Below are 20251 nucleotides of genomic sequence, written 5' to 3'. Positions count from 1 at the left end.
CTTATCTGCCTGTGAAGTTTCGTGAACAAATAAGTGTGTAATCTAGGCAAAAGAAAAATTGTACTCTAGAAAGGCTCTTTTAGGACCAATAGACTATTTTTCTTAGTACACTTTGCGCTTGTGTTTTTTTCATGAAAAATCAGACACGGAAAAGGACATGAACATATACATGACAATATTTTCTCATTTTTTTACATTCATAATTTAACTTTTTCACCTGCGAACATATGCTCCTTGGCGCCGTTTTGAATATTCGTAAAGGTCGGATTTATTTTTCTTAGTAGACTTTTTCTTAGCACGGTTCACAATACTAGTGTTTTTTCCATCAAAATTCACAGACACGAACATATAGATTTCAATTTCTGTTGACATTGAGAAATTTACCTTTTTTTCACCCAGGAACATATGCTCCTTGGGGCCATTTTGAATATCCGTAAAGGTCTGTTTTCTCTTTCATTTGAATTTATTTGAGAAAAACGTAAGGCCCATTGAGTAACCTTTTTATCACTAAAGCCCATTTGCTCGAACGAAATTGCGAAGGCCCGTGTTTAGAAGAGTCCCGATCCAGAACCTTTCCCAGAATAGAAAGGTTCGTCGTCCTCGCGTTCCCCTCCTCCACTCCCCACTCCATCCCTGCCGAATCCCAGTAGCTCTGCGCGGCGCTACGCCAGAGGCTCGCCGCAATGTCGTCCAGCGCCTCCGAGATCGTCGCCGACACGACGCACGGGCGCCACCACCTGAAGATCGACGGCTACTCGATCACCAAGGCCACCCTGCCCACGGGGGAGTTCCTCAAGTCCCAGCCTTTCTCCGTCGGCGGCCGCCGCTGGGCCATCCAGTACTACCCCAACGGCGACCCGTCCTCGCACAAGGGCCACATATCCCTCCACCTCGTCCTCGACGACGCCGTCGCCGGAGAGGTGCGCGCGCAGGTCCAGTTCCGCTTTAAGGCCGAAAAGAAGCACGCGCTCTCCTTTCTCCAGAGCTGGGGCCGTAAGCCCGCGCCGCTGAAGCTCGGCAGGGTGGAGGCCGGCGAAGATGGCGTCTGGGAGTGCCCGAATTTCGTCAAGAGGAAGACCCTGGAGGAATCGGACCATCTCAAGGACGATTCCTTCACCATCCGCTGCGACATCATCGTCGTCAACGAGTTCCGCGCCGATGGGGGCCCGCCGCCGGCCCCCGCGCCAAGATCCGTCCCTGTGCCCCCGTCCGACCTTGGCCAGCAGCTCGGCGACCTCCTCGCGGCCTACAAGGGCGCCGACGTCGTCTTCGAGGTCGGCGGCCAGACGTTCGCCGCGCACCGGTGGCTGCTCGCGGCCCGGTCGCCGGTCTTGAGCGCGGAGCTCTTCGGCTCGATGAGGGAGGGCGGCGCCGCCGGCGCGGTCCGCGTGGCCGACATGGAGGCGCAGGTCTTCAAGGCGCTGCTCCGCTTCATGTACACGGACTCGTGGCCGCTGGAGACGGCGGAAGAAGAGGAATTCGCCATGGCCCAGCATCTGCTCGTGGCGGCCGACAAGTACCGCATGGAGAGGCTCAAGCTGATCTGCGAGGACAAGCTGTGCAAGAACATCGCGGCGGGCACGGCGGCGAGCATCCTGGCGTTAGCTGAGGTGCACCACTGCCATGAGCTCAAAGGCGCATGCTTCCATTTCCTCAGCTCTCCGAAGAACCTGACGGCAGCCATGGCCGGCGACGACTTCGAGAATCTGCGCTCAAGCTTCCCCTCTATTGTCAAGGAGCTGATTGCCAAGTGCTCGATCGATGCCCCAGCTCAGTGATGGTTGATTCTTGATTGATCCTAGGATGCTACATACCGTTGGGAACCATCAAGCTACTAGCTACATATGCATGCTCTCTCTTGTTTCAGCAATGGTACTCTGGCATTTAATTTTCTTGTCATGTTCAAAGTGACCACATCCTACTATCATTGCATTATGTGCAACCTTACCAATCAATTAATCAGTAATGAAGGGCATTGTGAGTTATCAGATGACATTGCAGTTGAATCTCCATTTGTTCTGCATTTTTGTGTGTGGAGAAACGTCTGTTCTGCAAATTATATGGCTAACCCGTTGTGTTCTCCTCTAATAAAGTAAAAGTGTTTCGGATATACGTATAACGCATGAATTTTTCCTTAATGGTTTTACTAACCCAAGTCGTCTGCGATTTTCTTTTGTAAGTCGATTTCTGAATAGGGTGACTTTAATTTGCTGATGCACACATAACATTTTCATCCGGTTGCACTTTTAATGGAAGAACATTACTTGGGAGATCTTATTACCGTCGATCCTTGAGTTCAAGGTTATGTATGATCTCCAGTTTGCACTTATTGTATCCTCAATGGAGGAATTAATGATCTCGCAAATCCATTGTCCGTCGGTGCAATTTTTGGGCTGGTCTGATGGCGGTAAAGAAACATCTTTTCCGTTTCGGATTCTTCGCGATAAAGGATGGCTCGGAGATATGCTTTTGGGAGGACAAGTGGCTAGGAAATACCACTCTCCGAGAACAGTACCTAGCCTTGTACCGCATTGTACGCGATAAGAACGATACTCTTGCGCATGTGATGACCACTTCTCCGCCAGATATATCATTTCGGAGGGATTTGGTTGGGACCCGTCTTGTGTCATGGCAATATCTTCTATCCCGTTTGGATTCGATTAACTTGACACAAGGCCGGGATGTCTTTCGCTGGAATCTTACTACATTTGAAGGTTTTCATTAGACTTTATTACAAAGTTAGAAACCAGTAAATTAGGATGTCATTTTTCTTCAGTAAACTATTACTTTTGAAGGTTTTTCGACAAATCACGGCGATAGGACCCACCACAACATGTGTATTGATTTTGAATTATTTGAATCATTGGAAGCTATGATTTTGTCTTCCGTTATTATCTAGAAAAACACAACCTCTTGCATTTGAATGCGTTGTTGACCTGACGGATTTCATACTCTCTGAATGGGCATACAGTAGTAAACTTAACCTTTGAAGAGATTTCAGATTACATACACCCGGTGAAGTCTAATCTAAATTTAAACTGAAGCAGCAAGGGCAACACATAGGAGAAATCCACCTGTTGAGTGCTATGCTAGCTTGTGAGATCATGGCTTGTCTCAAATTCTCACTTCATCCATTCAGTGTTGTAAAGAGAAAAGGCCTGGTTAAAACAACAAAACCAACCAGTCGGCCTCAGGTTATTCAGTTGTCCTGGCAACACATACAGATAACAAAAATTGCAAAGAGAGCCTTGGCTCAATGGTTAGGCATGCAGTTGTGTAGCCTAACGACCCGAGTTCAACTCCTAGAATTGACAGGTGATGCATAGGGGTTTTTCTCCCATTTATTGAGGATCAAGCTTGGTGTATGGTGGAACCACTCATCAAGAAATATCTTGATATTCATTTAAAATATTCTTGAGGACCATGTTTATCTTGGCACTCATACTATAATGGTCGTATGCATCCCTAGTTGGTGCGGTTGGGGCGGGAGTTGTTCGCAGTGACCAGGGTGGCGCACCTGTTGTGCGGCGGCCCCGCTACCCTTCATGACCCACGGGATCCAAGATCTCCGGCGATGCTGGGCTGATCTGGATCCCACCCAGATCCGTCGCCAACTCTTCATGTGGATGGTTGGCGGCGCGATGAGGGCTCCGCCGAGGGGATGGAGGATCTCCGCCGGAGAATCGGTGGCGGCATACGTCTGCATGGAAAAGCTCTGCGCATTTCCATCCAGCCGCGAGATCGTGACGACGCGGCTTTCGGTGAAAACCGCGCTTGACTACGATCTTGGCAGACGATTGTGGCGTCTCTGACGCCGTTTTTTTTTCTCGCGGCATCGTTGTTGCAGGTCATGTCAACTCGATCGGGATGTTCTGGGGGAAATCCTAGATTTGGGTCTACCAGATCGGACGATGATTGCGCCTTCGGTGTCGTTCTCCCTCCTAGGGGCATTGTTTTGGAGCAAGTGCTGACTGGAGGGGACAAGAGGAGGAGGAGGAGCATTACATCTACCGCAAGACCGACGACGGATCCCGGCGGCATGGCGCTGCAGAATTTGACGACGGGCGCGTGTAGATGGATACGTGCAGGACGGTGGCGTTGTCTGGCACCGTGGTGGCATCGATGACAGGCCAACCAAGGTTGGTGCGTCTGTACCTAATCTGGAGATGGATCAATGGAAGACGGCAGCGGCGGCCTCTGAGAGTGTGCCTGGCCGGTGTGTGACCCAGTCCCCGCTTTGTGGCTTGGCTGGGGCATCCGGCTTTAGATGTTAGACTTTGGTACAATGTCTGTTTGGTATTCGGTTAGGACATTCGGCATCCCTTCATCAAGGGGATAGGAGTAGCGATAGGTGTTACCAAGATGGTGGCTTCAGACTTATTGATGTATTACTTTACAAGGTCTATGTGAATAAGTAGTAAAATGGTTGCATGCATCGCCCAGATACAGGGGCCAGGGTATATCCTCCTTTTCTTAAAAAAGAAGAAATTCAGCTGCGGTTTATTTCATTACCATGGAGGCAGCAAACATGTTAGTCAGCGCCCCTACGTTTCTGCGACCGACTCAAAATTTGTATACCATCTCTGTCGTGCATCGTAAATCTTTTCGAAGGTTAGTAACCTGCAAAGAAACCAAATTCGATTGATGAAGCGGCTAGAAGAAAATAAGTAAACAATGTCAATATTGTGACGCCCCCGATTTGACCGTACACTAATCATACACGCAAACGTGTACGATCAGGATCAGAAACTCACGGGAAGATATCACAACACAACTCTACAAATAAAATAAGTCATACAAGCATCATATTGCAAGCCAGGGGCCTCGAGAGCTCGAATACATGAGCTCGATCATGGACGAGTCAGCGGAAGCAACAATATCTGAGTACATACATAAGTTAAACAAGTTTGCCTTAAGAAGGCTAGCACAAACTGGGATACAAATCGAAAGAGACGCAGGCCTCCTGCATGGGATCCTCCTAAACTACTCCTGGTCGTCGTCAGCAGCCTGCACGTAGTAGTAGGCACCTCCCAAGTAGTAGCAGTCGTCATCGACAGTGGCGTCTGGCTCCTGGACTTCATCGTCTGGTCGCAACAATCGGGTATAGAAAGGGAGAAAAGGGGGAGCAAAGCAACCATGAGTACTCATCCAAAGTACTCGCAAGCAAGGAGATACACTACATATGCATGCATTGGTATCAAATGGAAAAGGGGTAGCATATGTGGACTGAACTGCAGAATGCCGGAATAAGAAGGGGATAGCTAGTCCTATCGAAGACTGCGCTTCTGGTAACTTCCATCTTGCAGCAGAAGAGAATAGATGGTAAGTTCACCAAGTAACATTGCATAGCATAATCCTACCCGATGATCCTCTCGTCATCGCCATGTGAGAGAGCGATCACCGTTTGTATCTGGCACTTGAAATGATGTGTTTTATTAAGTATCCGGTTCTAGTTGTCATAAGGTCAAGGTAAAACTCCAAGTCTTCCTGTTACCGAAGATCACGGCTATTCGAATAGATTAACTTCCCTGCAGGGGTGCACCACATTTCCCAACACGCTCGATCCCCTTTGTTCGGACACACTTTCCTGGGTCATGCTCGGCCTCGGAAGATCAACACGTCGCAGCCCTACCTAGGCACAACATAGAGGTCAGCACGCCGGTCAAAATCCTATGGCGCAGGGGTCTGGGCCCATCGCCCATTGCACACCTACACGTTGCGACGCGGCCGGTGAGCAGACCTAGCCTCCTTTATACAAGAGCATGCGTTCCAGTCCAACCCGGCGCGCACCGCTCAGTCGCTGACGTCACGAAGGCTTCGGCTGATACTACGACGTCGAGTGCCCATAACTGTTCCCGCGTAGTTGGTTAGTGCGTATAGGCTAGTAGCCAGACTCAGATCAAATACCCAGATCTCGTTAAGCGTGTTAATTGAATTAACCGCGGACGCCGACCAGGGCCAGGCCTACCTCTCTCCTAGGCGGTCTCAACCTGCCCTATCGCTCCGCCACAAAGATCCACTCAGAGGGCCGTCGGGACAAACGTCCTTTCGGACCCAATCCGTGAATCACTCGCGGGTACTCTACGAGCCGACCCGACTTTAGTCATCACAAGTATCATATAATATGTATGTAAGTATACACCCGTGATCACCTCCCGAGTGATCACGGCCCGATAGTATACCATGGCAGACGGACAAGAATGTAGGGCCACTGATGGTAAACTAGCATCCTATACTAAGCATTTATGATTACAGGTAAGGTATCAATAACTGTAGCAACAATGACAGGCTATGCATCAGAATAGGATAAACGGAAAGCAGTAACATGCTACACTACCCTAATGCAAGTAGTAGAGAGAAGAATAGGCGATATCTGGTGCTCAAGGGGGGGCTTGCCTGGTTGCTCTGGCAAGAAAGAGGGGTCGTCAACAGTGTAGTCGATCGGGGCACCAGCAATGGCGTCAGTCTCGTAGTCTATCGGAGAGAAGAGGGGAAAGAAACAATGAATATAATGCAAACAGATCCATAGCGATGCATGACATGACAAGTAGCGGTGCTAGGGGTGCCTTAACGCGGTATGAGGTGATACCGGTGAAGGGGAGAAACATCCGGGAAAGTATCCCCGGTGTTTCGCGTTTTCGGACAGATGAATTGGAGGGGAAAAGTTACTTGTTCGCTATGCCAGGGATGCGTGGCGGACGAACGGGTTGCGTATCCGGGTTCGTCTCATCGTTTTGAGCAACTTCCATGTACAAAGTTTTTCCATCGAAGCTACGGTTTATTTTATATTAATTTTAAAAGATTTAAATCATTTTTAGGATTTATTTAATTATTTTGATTCAACATTATCCAAAACAGTGCTTGTTGACGTCAGCAGTCAACAGGGTTGACTGGTCAACCTGACCAGTGGGTCCCACTGGTCAGTGACACATTTTAATTAACCATTTATAATTAACCTAATCATGATTAATTAGGGGTGGGCTTCACTGTCATTGGTTGATTAATTAACTAATAGTAGTTAGTTTAATTAGTTATTAGATTAATCTAACTATGATTAATTAGTTTAATTAATTGTTTAGTTTAATTAATCAAAATTAATTAAGTTAATTATTTAATTATTATTTATTATTATTATTATTTATTAAAAAACATTCTAGAGGGAGGCCTAGCGGGTTTGGCCGCGGGTAACGGGCGAGCGAACCCGCCCGAACGGTCACGGGCGAAGGGGCGCGCCAAGGCGCCAGTGCCGGTCGCGGGAGATGGCCGCGGGGGGTGCGCGACCAGCGGCCACGGCCGGCCGGAGCAAGCGCGGCGGGGCGAGGGGACAGGGCGGCGCCGACAGCGGTGGGCGGCAGGGCTAGCGAGCGGAGGCCGCGGTCGGGCTGCAGCAGCGCGGCGGCAGGCGCGCGTGGGGGCGGACAACAGCGCGGGCAGGGGTCAGGCGCGTGGCAAGTTGCGGGGCTGCGACGGCGAGCGTCGGCGCGGGGCCGCAGTTGGAGGCGGCGGTGGGTACGAGCGTCTGGAGAGAAGGCCGGAGGAGGCGCGGGCGGTTGAGGGCGCAGCCGCGGCAGCGAGCTCAGTGCGCGGGCGGCGACTGCGGGGCGGCGGCGTGCGGCTTGGCGCGGCAGCGGGCACGCGCAACGGCACGCCGGGCGGGGCGAGGCCGCGGTGAGCGCGCGAGCTCGGGCGCGGCGAGGCGACATGCAATAGGGAGGGGGAGAAGAGGAGAGGGAGGTCGTGGCCTCACCGGCGGTGTAGGGACTAGGCAACGGGAGTCGAGGAGGAGGTGCGGCGTCGAGGAGGCGTTCCGGCTGGGTCCGACGACGACGCGAGGTGGCAGCGACGTTGACGGCATCGAGCAGGCGCCGGGCCACGAGGGAGAGGGGACGGGGCCGCGAGGAGGACGACGATGAGGTGGTGGGGTGATGCTGGGGTTGGGCGCCAGCGGCGGGGCGCGAGACGACGCGGTCGCCGGTGTCCGCTGCCCCGATCTGGATCGGGGAGGAGGGGTGAAGAGGGAGCAAGGGGATCGTGGGGAGTGGGGGAAGTGGAGGTGGGGATAGGGTTACGGAGAGTGGGGGGCTTTGTAGGTGGGGGTGGTTGGGCCAGTTCGGCTGGGCCAAGTTGGCCGAGTTGGCCGGGTGTTTCCTTTTTACTATTTTGTTTTACTTTTTCTTTTACTTATTTTTTATTAGTAGTTTTCTATTTTATTCTCTATTTAATTTTGTTTTATAAAATACACATACAATACCTAAATTAGTGGTTATAATATACTATTGCCACAATAATTCTTAACCCAAAATAAAACAGTTTAATATTTTATAAAAATCGAAAGGCCTTATTTGGTGGTTTTAACTACTGTTTTATTTATTATATAGCCTTTAATTATATTATAAAGATGTCGATTCTCCACTGTCGGTGTCAAAACCGGCGGATCTCGGGTAGGGGGTCCCGAACTGTGCGTCTAAGACAGATGGTAACAGGAGGCAGGGGACACGATGTTTTACCCAGGTTTGGGCCCTCTTGATGGAGGTAAAACTCTACGTCCTGCTCGATTTATTCTTGATGATATGAGTATTACAAGAGTTGATCTACCACGAGATCAGAGAGGCTAAACCCTAGAAGCTAGCCTATGGTATGATTGTATGTTGTCCTACGGACTAAAACCCTCCGGTTTATATAGACACCAGAGGGGGCTAGGGTTACACAAGGTCGGTTACAAAGGAGGAGATATACATATCCGTATTGCCTAGCTTGCCTTCCACGCCAAGTAGAGTCCCATCCGGACACGAGACGAAGTCTTCAATCTTGTATCTTCATAGTCCAACAGTCCGGCTGTCCAGAGACCCCCTAATCCAGGACTCCCTCAGTAGCCCCTGAACTAGGCTTCAATGACGATGAGTCCGGCACACAGTGTTGTCTTCGGCATTGCAAGGCGGGTTATTCTCCAATTTTTGAGTGTTCGTAAAGCAGTGTCCGGTCCCATAAATGTTCGGACCTCTTGGCTTCTGTGCCCAATAAGGGCTATCTCCCACGCGTTGAATGAATACGAGGCGCCAGGGCATTTTTACATTTGCCCCCTAGCCAGACAAATAAATTGTCTATTAAAGGGATGTGAATTGTTAGATCCGATCCATACCATCCTCCCCCCAGCGAGAATCCATCAGAGCGCGTTTCGGGAGGATCCATTCCAGCATGGCCGACCTCCGCAGCTCCTCCTCCCGCCCCCGTAGCCCTAAGCCCGGTGATTGGGAGAGGTGTTCAGTCCCACACAGTCGATCGGTCGAACTGCAGACCAAGGGATTTCTCCCTCCGGCGTATATGGTGCCCGTCCGAGCCGGGCTCGCCACCTACAATGGCAGGGAGCAAGCGGAGAGCTTCCCCGGCCCCTCTATGGGGGAGCGGGTATGCCTTGTCCCCTATCTATTGAGGGGACTCGGATTTCCAATTCATCCGTTCCTCTGCGGGCTCCTGGAGTTCTACGGCCTCCAATTACACAATTTCACCCCTGCCTCCATTCTACATATCGCCGGCTATGTTGCTCTCTGCGAGTTGTTCCTGGGCTGCGAGGCTCACTTCAAGCTGTGGAAAAGGCTATTTTGCCTCGTCCCTTGCACACAGAGGGGATCACTTTATCAAGTGGGCGGAGCCGAAATATGGCGCATCGCTGGTACCGGATACCTGTCCGGTACCCCGAAGAAGTCGTCCGAAGACTGGCCTTCGGAATGGTTTTATATGGAGGATGTTCCCCTTCCAGACCCTGTTCGGCGGGGTCTTCGTAAGTTCAGCAATGCTCCTCTGAAGAAACGCCGAAGTTGGCGCCCATGGAGCCCCCAGGTGGAAGACAATGGAGAAGTCCTCTACCTGATGAACCGGATTAAAGCACTGGCTCAATCAGGATTGACAGTAATCGAAGTCATGTAAATTTGCATAATGCGGGGAGTGCAACCACTTCAATATCGTGGGCACCCCTTGTGGTGTTTTAACGGGGCGGATGATGCCACCCGCTGCGGGCGTGAGGGTCCGGACAATGCTGCCGCTTTAGCAAAAAATATGCCCGAATTGTTCAAGGGAGAGGAAGAGGAGTTCATCCGCATCAAGCCACGGGATGGATTCTCCATGTACAATCCTCCAAGCTGGGTAAGTTATATTTCCTTACTCCCATTTTTCCCGCATTATTTGTCGTAAGTATTCACCTTGCCACTTTGCGGCATGAACTGCGAAAAGCCATAAAGGAGGTCAGCAGCCCTTCTCCACAACCAGAGGACCCTGACCGGGCCCTCGACTCCGGACTTGAAGAAGATCCGGTTATATTCATGGAGCTGATAGACCGGCAGTTCTATCAGTTACGCTGTGATGATGCCATGGTGGCCATGACGGCCGACTATCCCGGACGGCTTCCCGCATCGCATGTAAGAAAACCAAAAAATCCCAACTCCAAAAACTAGGATCCCCTTTTAGACACTTCACCTACCATATACATATGACGTTTTCTATACGGAAGGCATTCGGGACGCCCTGCCGAACCCGCAGCAACTCGCCAACAAGAGGCACCGAGGCCGGGCAGGCCAAAAAGGAAGGCGGTCAGGACGGAGACGCCGGCGCAAAGGTATAACAGAAACCCCGCTCTGTGGTTGTCGTCTTTCTCGAAATGTAATGACGCCCGTGCTTCTTTAATAGAAAAAACGCTCGCCGAAATGTGTCCGGCGATGTTAGTAATCACGCTTCCGCTAGCTGGGCACCAGGACCGGACATAGAGGCGGAAGCCGATATGGGGCGGGCGCAGGATAATCCTCCTACAGAGGATGCGGATAGATTATCCGCCACGAATTCAGAGGTGGAAAGCGCCATGAATCATAGGCGCCGCCGGCCCGTACTTCGCGATGCTTGTTTCTCACCAGAGGCATTTGATGCCTTCAATTATGGAGAGGCGTACCTCCGTGCTACTCAAGATGGTCTAGCCAGAGCCACAGGTCAGTATGTAAAGGATGTATGGGTAAGTAAATCTGACGATTATATGTATCAATAGCCCCTGAGACTTGAAATAGTTAGCAGAACTGATTTAAGGATCATCTTTATTGTCCAGGTTCTTACAGAGAAGAATACTCGGCTATCACAGGAGCTGGAGGAATGCAAGGCCCAACTACGGGCCGCTGCTGCCGCATTGAAGGAACCGAAAAAGTCCCCCGCTGGTAACATTTAAAGAATGATAGTTAACATATAGTGTGCGGCGTGGCTGCAGATCTAACAATAGATGTTGCAGATGAATCCGGAGGAAATCCGGAGAACCAGCACGTCGTGCGATAGCTACAGGCTGGCGAGCGCGTGCTGACTCAGGTGAGGCGGGAGAAAAACAATCTCCAAGACGCCAATACCAAGCTGAGTGTGGAACTAAAAGACGTTTGAGCCCAGCTTGCCTACTCCGAAAAGGAGAATAAGCGGCTTCGACGCGGCATTTTCAGTAAGTGCTTGAACGAATCCTTTGGAAGGAGTTCGGCGAAGAAGTCGACTAACAGCGTTATGTCTGTAGGTATGCTGACGGGTTGTCCCGCGGAGGAAATGCCCAGGTCTGCGGGTGATCTTCTATCCGAGCTCTCACAACTGCACGGACAAGTTCGGCAGGTGATGCAAGGTATTGCCCAGGCCTTATGGCCATCCATCTCCTTGTCAGAAGGTGTTGTAGAGCTTACGGAGAAGCTCAAAGGAGCACGGCGGCGCTTCTGATTATGGAAGATATCGGCCTGCCGTCAAGGTGCCAGGGAGGCCTGGGCCATGGTGAAGACGCGGTATACCAAGACTAACCTGAATCACATGGCCGAGGTCGGACCTGTGGGGCCCGACGGGAAAGAGATCCCTGTTAGCTTAGTTTATGGGCAAGTAGAATTAGCCGCAAAGTATTCCCAACAGGATTGTAAGCTAGACCGCCTGTTGGATGGTATAGAAGAGGAATTTAGTCAGTCTGCATGACTATGTAATTAAAGTGACATGTATAATGCCTTCTAGCCAGATTGTAGATCATTTGTCATGGCAGACCTTTTCGCTTCAACCTCGGGACCCGATAGTCCGGAGTGTATCCGAATACCCGCTCAGTTATATAAGAACCGGGGTATGCATGGAGACCAGGCGTAGGGGTCATTAGTGCTTGAACAGACAAGTGCCCAACTAGTTATGTTATATTACATGGGTAGTAAGAAACATCTTCCAGGGAGAATAGTTCCGTTAAGGGTTCCTTTCCTTGGGTACGCATGCCCTAAAGTGCATGTCTGGACTGCGATAGGAAACGCAGGAAAGAACATCTGGGGGCATATATGGAAAATAAATAAAAATCATCTTTTGTTCACCGACCGAATATCCCCTTAAGAACGCTAGCTTTCGGCTTCATCCAGTCTGAGGTACACATCCGGCTGACCCGACAGTAACAATCGTAGAGGTGCTCCCCTTATGCCCTAGCCGAATTAACGGGAACGTAGGGAATAAATACAAGAGCCAGGCAACCCAGCTTGGCCAAAACTTAAGTCATATCGATGCATATAATGGCGAAAAAAGGTACATGCGGAAGTATAACACATGTGCGGGGCATGAGGCCCAGATAAATAATTTAAGCTTCTGTGAAAGAAGCCCCCAGGTATGATGAGCGCGGCTAGCGCATCTATAATGTGCGAGCGAGGCACAAGTTGGCCCTTGAAGGCCTAGAGAAAGAATAAAAGAAAGAAAGAAAAACAAGACAGATAATGTATATGCAAAAAATGGACAGAGGAAGGGGACGAACATAGAGTCCGGCGCTAGGCGTAGAATCTTTGGAGCCTGGCCGCGTTCCATGGGTTCGGCTCTAGTCGATTAGTCGATGCATCCCGCAGTCGGTACGCTCCACCGGTCAGAACTTGGTCAATAATGAAGGGACCTTCCCACTTGGGTTCGAGCTTGTTCTTTTTCTTATCCGACTGGCGTAGAACTAGTTCACCAACATTATAAGTTTTGGCCCGTACTTCTCTGCTTTGGTATCTGCGAGCCTGTTGCTGATAAAATGCGGAACGGGCTTTTGCTATGTCGCGCTCCTCCTCCAGTGTGTCCAGACTGTCCTGCCGATCGAGCTCGGCTTCTCTTTCTTCGTACATGCGCACTCGAGGTGAGTCATGAATTATGTCACAGGGCAAGACTGCCTCTGCGCCGTACACCATAAAGAAGGGTGTATATCCGGTACTACGATTCGGCGTGGTCCGTAGCCCCCAGAGTACGGAGTCGAGCTCCTCTACCTAGTGTGTGTTAGACTCCGTTAAGGAACGCACTAATCTGGGTTTAATGCCGCTCATTATAAGACCGTTTGCTTGCTCAACTTGGCTGTTGGTTTGTGGATGATAGACTGAAGCATAATCGAGCTTGATGCGCATTTTGCCGCACCAGAGTTTCACCTCATTGGTAGTGAAGTTCGTGCCGTTGTCAGTTATGATGCTGTGGGGGACGCCATAACGGTGTATGACCCCGGATATGAAGTCTATCACTGGTCCGAATTCGGCTGTTTTAACAGGTTTGGCCTCTATCCATTTGGTGAATTTATCCACCATGACCAGTAAGTATTTTTTCTTGTGGGTTCCCCCTTTAAGGGGTCCAACCATGTCAAGCCCCCAGACCGCGAAGGGCCACGTAATGGGGATTGTTTGGAGGGCGGTGGGTGGCATGTGGCTTTGATTTGCAAAGAGCTGGCAACCGGCGCAACGTTGGACCAAGTCCTGTGCATCTGCCCGGGCCGTTGGCCAATAGAATCTTGTATGGAAGGCCTTGCTTACAAGAGCCTGGGCTACGGCGTTGTGGGAGTCTTGGATTAGGGGGTCTCCGGACAGCCGGACTATCTCCATTGGCCGGACTGTTAGACTATGAAGATACAAGATTGAAGACTTTGTCTCGTGTCCAGATGGGACTCTACTTGGCGTGGAAGGCAAGCTAGGCAATACGGATATGGATATCTCCTCCTTTGTAACTGACCTTGTGTAACCCTAACCCTCTCCAGTGTCTATATAAACCGGAGGGTTTTACTCCGTAGGACACAACAATTACAACATACAATCATACCATAGGCTAGCTTCTAGGGTTTTAGCCTCTCTGATCTCGTGGTAGATCTACTCTTGTACTACCCACATCATCAATATTAATCAAGCAGGACGTAGGGTTTTACCTCCATCAAGAGGGCCCGAACCTGGGTAAAACATCGTGTCCCCTGCCTCTTGTTACCATCCGCCTTAGACGCGCAGTTCGGGACCCCCTACCCGAGATCCGCCGGTTTTGACACCGACATTGGTGCTTTCATTGAGAGTTCCTCTGTGCCGTTGCCAGAAGGAAGGATGTCTCGTCTCGTCTTTAAAGACGGTACTACTGTCGGGGGAGCTTTGGCTGTCGGCCAAACTCTCCGGCTAGGCGGGTTCATCATGACCGCCTGTTCAGCCGCCGCGCCGACGATGAATTCTCGGGTCATCGAAAACAGCCTCCACGTCAAATCGGCACTCGCTGAACAGATGGATCCAATGGATCTCTCCTCCTTAAACGAGCTCTTGGATCGCATCGCCGCCTTGGGAGTCGCTATGGACTATGATCGGATTGGGCTTAAACCCGATCAAAGGGAGATTAACTCTCCACCGGCCACCCATCATATTGCAGTGGTGGAGGAACAATGCGGTGACCTTTCCTCTATCCTGAGGACCAAATATGTCCGGATTCCTGAGCTCTCCGAGCTGGACGCCCGTTCGCGGGAGGACAACACCCAATCCCTGAACTTAGAGTCAGGCAGCGGGCCAGGATTATCGGGTCACACCCCGGAACCGAAACTTTCAAAATTGGAAATTCCTCGGCCCCTGGATCCCAGATCAGGTGAGGGTTCAGATTCAATTCCACCCACCCACCCAAACATAAGTGATCTTTCCCACATCAGGCAAGAGCCCCAGGAAACAGTACATCACTATTGGGCCAGATTCCTCCTTGCGATCAACAAGGTTAAGGACTGTCGCGAGGAAGACGCAATCCTATTTTTATGCAATAATTGCACGAACAAGGGAATCCTTAACGCCATAAATCGCCATGAGATAACACGCTTCGCTGACTTGGCGTCCATAGTACGAAAGTACTGTGCGATGGAAAGTGCCTGGAAAACCGAAGTAAACTTTTGGGATAATCCGGCCCTGAATACAAACCCAGTCCGAAACAAAAGGGTGCATTATCGCAATACACCCGGGTCAACTATCAAAACACAAAAACCCTCTACAAGGTATGGAACCGTACTGGAAGGATGGCTCAACGGACCCTGCAAAATTCATAGTACAGCGGATACAATACCAACACACAGCCTTAGAGCATGTTGGATACTTCGGCAGGTGGCCAAAAGTGGTGAGGATCTTTGGCCTTAAACCATGGAGCACCATCCAGTGGATAACAATACGGTGTTAACAGTGTTCGAGACCTTTGCGTCAAATAACAGGCGCAAGCGAACACTCCGCAGCATGGATGAAATCTGTCACGTAGCAGAAACAAATCCAAAAGCTAACTCGATGCGTGGCGGCTCTAAGCTGCTTTATCTCCCGCTTGGGAGAAAAGGCTTTACCCCTTTATCGCCTCCTTCGGCGCACCGAACACTTCAAGTGGACGAACACGGCCACAGCCGGATTGGAAGAAATAAAGGCCATTCTGGCAACCAACCCGATCCTGGCCGCACCAAACATCGGCGAACCAATGATGTTGTACATTGCGGCAACTCATCAAGTTGTAAGCGCGATGCTCGTTGTCGAACGGGAAGCGGACGGACACAAATTCCCTCTTCAAAAGCTGGTATACTATGTATCCACTGTCCTCACTCCATGCAAATCACGGTACCCGCATTACCACAAAATAGCATATGCGGTATTCATGGCATCGTGGAAACTGCGACACTACTTTCAAGAGTGTTCGATTACAGTAGCCTCGGAAGTGCCACTTAATGATATTATCAACAACCGCGATGCTACAGGCCGGATTGCCAAATGGGCTATTGAGCTCCTCCCATTCGACATAACATACAAACCTCGCCGAGCCATTAAATCGCAAGTACTGGACGACTTCGTCGCCGAATGGACGGAGGCCGAACTCCCTAAAGAGTACGACACATACTCCAATTGGATCATTCACTTCAACGGTTCTAAAATGCTGGCCAGTCTAGGGGCTGGCGTCGTCCTGACGTCCCCAACCGGAGATACCATTCGGTACATACTACAAATATTGTATACAGATTCCAACAATGCAGCCGAATACGAAGCTCTATTGCATGGTCTTCGGATGACGGTCTCCATGGGCATTCAACGCCTGGAGGTGCGTGGGGATTCAAACCTCTCAATATCCCAAATAAACGGAGATTTTGACGCCAAGGATCCGAAAATGGCGGCCTATCGAAATGCCGTCCTAAAAATGTCAGCTCGGTTCGAGGGACTCGAATTTCATCATGTGGCTCGGGAAAACAATCAGGCGGCGGATATCCTCGCCCGCATCGGCGCAAAACGCGACACGGTCCCCCCCAACATATTTCTGGAGAGGCTCTTCAAGCCATCCGTAGCATGGGAAGGGGACACCGGTAATAACAGTCCGGACCCGGCCAAAATACCCGATACCGAACTCTCTGACACAATCGGAGGCTCCGCCACCGAAATAACACCTTTAGCCCATGAAATAATGGCCATTATTTCCCCGTGGATAGAACCATTCCTGGCCTACCTAACTAGACAGGAACTTCCGGAGGACCAAAATGAGGCACGCTGCATAGTGCGGCGATCCAAGGCCTACAGGGTCCATGAGGGAGAATTGTACAAGAAAAGCACTATCGGAGTCCTTCAAAGGTGCATCTCCGAAGAGGAAGGGCGGAATCTTTTGGCAGAAATTCACGCCGGACTCGGCGGTCATCACGCCGCAGCCCGGGCTCTTGTAAGCAAGGCCTTCCGTACAGGATTCTATTGGCCAACGGCCCGGGCAGATGCACAGGACTTGGTCCAACGTTGTGCCGGTTGCCAGCTTTTTGCAAATCAAAGCTACATGCCACCCACCGTCCTCCAAGCAATCCCCATTACATGGCCCTTTGCGGTCTGGGGGCTTGACATGGTTGGACCCCTTAAAGGGGGAACCCACAAGAAAAACTACTTATTGGTCATGGTGGATAAATTCACCAAATGGATAGAGGCCAAACCGGTTAAAACAGCTGAATCCGGACCGGTGATAGATTTCATATCCGGGGTTGTACACCGTTATGGCGTCCCCCACAGCATCATCACTGATAATGGCACGAACTTCACGGCCGACGAGGTAAAACTCTGGTGCAGCAAAATGGGCATCAAGCTCGATTATGCCTCAGTCTATCACCCACAAACCAACGGTCAAGTCGAGCGAGCAAACGGTCTTATAATGAGCGGCATTAAACCTAGATTAGTGCGTTCCTTAACGAAGTCTAACACACACTGGGCAGAGGAGCTCGACTCCGTACTCTGGGGGCTACGGACCACGCCGAATCGTAGTACAGGATATACACCCTTCTTTATGGTGTACGGCGCAGAGGCAGTCTTGCCCTGTGACATAATTCATGACTCACCTAGAGTGTGCATGTACGAAGAAAGAGAAGCCGAGCTCGATCGGTAGGACAGTCTGGACACCTTGGAGGAGGAGCGCGATGTAGCCAAAGCCTGTTCCGCATTTTACCAGCAACAGGCTCACAGATACCAAAGCAGAGAAGTACGGGCCAAAACTTATAACGTTGGCGAACTAGTTCTACGCCTGCCGGATAAGAAAAAGAACAAGCTCGAGCCCAAATGGGAAGGTCCCTTCATTATTGACCAAGTTCTGACCGGTGGAGCGTACCGACTGCGGGATGCATCGACTAGTCGGCTCGAGCCGAACCCATGGAACGCGGCCAGGCTCCAAAGATTCTACGCCTAGCACCGGACTCTATGTTAGTCCCCTCCCTTTGTCCATTTTTTTCACAAATACATTATCTGTCTTGTTTTCCTTTCTTTATTTCTTTTCTTATTTCTCTAGGCCTTCACGGGTCACCTTGTGCCCTGTTTGCACACTACAGATGCGCTAGCCGCACTCTTTATACCTGGGGGCTTCTTTCACAGAAGCTTAAATTATTTATCCGGGCTTCATGCCCAACACATGTGTTCTACTTCCGCATGTACCTTTTTTCACCATTATATGCATTGATATGACTTAAGTTTTGGCCAAGCTGGGTTGCCTGGCTCTTGTATTTATTCCCTACGTTCCCGTTAATTCGGCTAGGGCATAAGGGGAGCACCTCTGTGATTGTTACTGCCGGGTCAGCCGGATGTGTACCTCAGACTGGGTGAAGCCGAAAGCTAGCGTTCTTAAGGGAATATTCGGTCGGTGAACAAAAGATGATTTTTATTTATTGTCCATATCTGCCCCAGATGCTTTTTCTGCGTTTCTTATCGCAGTCCGGACATGCACTTTAGGGCATGCTTACCCAGGTAAAGGAACCCTTAATGGAACTATTCTCCCTGGAAGATGTTTCTTACTACCCATGTAATATAACATAACTAGTTGGACACTTGTCTGATAAAGCACTAATGACCCCTACGCCTGGTCTCCACGCATACCTCGGTTCTTATATAACTGAGCGGGTATTCGGAGTCACTCCGGACTATCGGGCCCGGAGGTTGAAGCGAAAAGGTCCGCAACGACAAATGAACTACAATCCGGCTAGAAGGCATTATACATGTCACTTTCATTACATAGTCATGCAGACTGACTAAACTCCTCTTCTATACCATCCAACAGGCGGTCTAGCTTACAATCCTGTTGGGAATACTTTGCGGCTAATTCTACTTGCCCATAAACTAAGCTAACGGGGATCTCTTTTCCGTCGGGTCCCACAGGTCCGACCTCGGCCATGTGATTTGGGTCTGCCTTGGTATACCGAGTCTTCACCATAGCCCAGGCCTCTCTGGCACCCTGTCGGCAGGCCGATATCTTCCATAATCGGAGGCGCCGCCGTTGTAACACCCCGGATGTTATTTACCTTATCTGTACTCCAACTCTTGCCGTTTCCGGCCTCAGTTATTTTATTTTCCTCGGTGTCGGGGTTTTTGTCTCCGTGTGTTGTTGCCTTTGTCATGCATCTCATATCATGTCGTCATGTGCATTGCATTGGATACATGTTTGTCTCATGCATCCGAGCTTTTTCCCCGTTGTCCGTTTTGCATTCCGGCGCTCCTATCTCCTCCGGTGGTCCTTTCTACCTCTTTTCGTGTGTGGGGGTTAAACATTTCTGGATTGGAATGAGACTTGCAAGCGGCCTTGGTTTACTACCGGTAGACCGCCTGTCAAGTTTCGTACCATTTGGACTTCCTTTGATACTCCAACGGTTAACCGAGGGATCGAAAAGGCCTCGTGAGTGTTGCAGCCCAACACCCTTCCAATTTGGCCCAAAACCCACCAGAAATCTTTCCATCATCTAGAGCGTTCGATCACGATCGCGTGGCCGCAAACCGTGCTCAATTTGGAGCCTCCTAGCTCCTCCTACCTATAAAACTAGGTCTTCCCCGAAATTTTCGGGTCTTCCCTACCCTAAACCTAGATCCTCTCCCTCTTGCCGCGCCGGACACGTCCGGTCCGGCCGAACACCACCGTGCCGCCGCCCCGCACCAGTGGCATCCTGCCACATGGCACCGCCGCCCTCCTCCGCCGCGAGGCCCGCTGGGCCCGAGTCGGGCCCCCGGGCCCAACATCCCCCGCCGCCGTCTTCCTCCCGTCCGGCCGCCCGAAGCGCCCGGCGCCCGCCGCCCGCCATCTCCGACCGCCCACGCCGCCGCCTCAGCTCGCCGCCCGCCAGCGCCAACTCCGGCGAGCCGCGCCCTGCTGCCCGCGCCGGCGACCGCGTCAGCCAGCTCCGACGTCCTCCTCCCGCTCCACTCCGGCGGCTCCACCGCCCGGATCCGGTACCAAGCTCCAAGTCCGGCGACCTCCGACCTCCACCTCCGGCGAACCTCGAAAGTCGTGCTCCGGTGAACAGTACACGCGCCAGATCCGATCCAAATCTGAGGGTTGACCTAATTCTTTTGACCTAATCCCCTTATTTTTTTGCAATCTTTGGCATGTCATAACTCTCTCATCGTAGATCCGATTCGCGCGTGTAGCATATCAAAATGTTCGTCTCGATGAGTACATCATTTAATATCATTGCATCATTTTCATTTGAGCTCATCTTGATGCCCGAAATGCTGTTGGAAGAGGG

The 20251-nt window shown here is 50.9% G+C and overlaps 1 pseudogene; it reads left to right on the top strand.

The window, feature by feature from the left end:
- The first annotated feature begins 581 nt into the window (after positions 1-581).
- LOC125548124 (BTB/POZ and MATH domain-containing protein 1 pseudogene) lies at positions 582-1993 on the top strand (annotated as a pseudogene).
- Positions 1994-20251: the final 18258 nt, after the last annotated feature.

The sequence above is a fragment of the Triticum urartu genome, chromosome 3A (assembly GCF_056163025.1).
Source record: "Triticum urartu cultivar PI428250 chromosome 3A, HENAU_Tu73, whole genome shotgun sequence".
NCBI classification, from domain to species: domain Eukaryota; kingdom Viridiplantae; phylum Streptophyta; class Magnoliopsida; order Poales; family Poaceae; genus Triticum; species Triticum urartu.
Note: the sequence above shows the minus strand (reverse complement) of the source record. Positions and strands in the feature narration are given on the sequence as shown.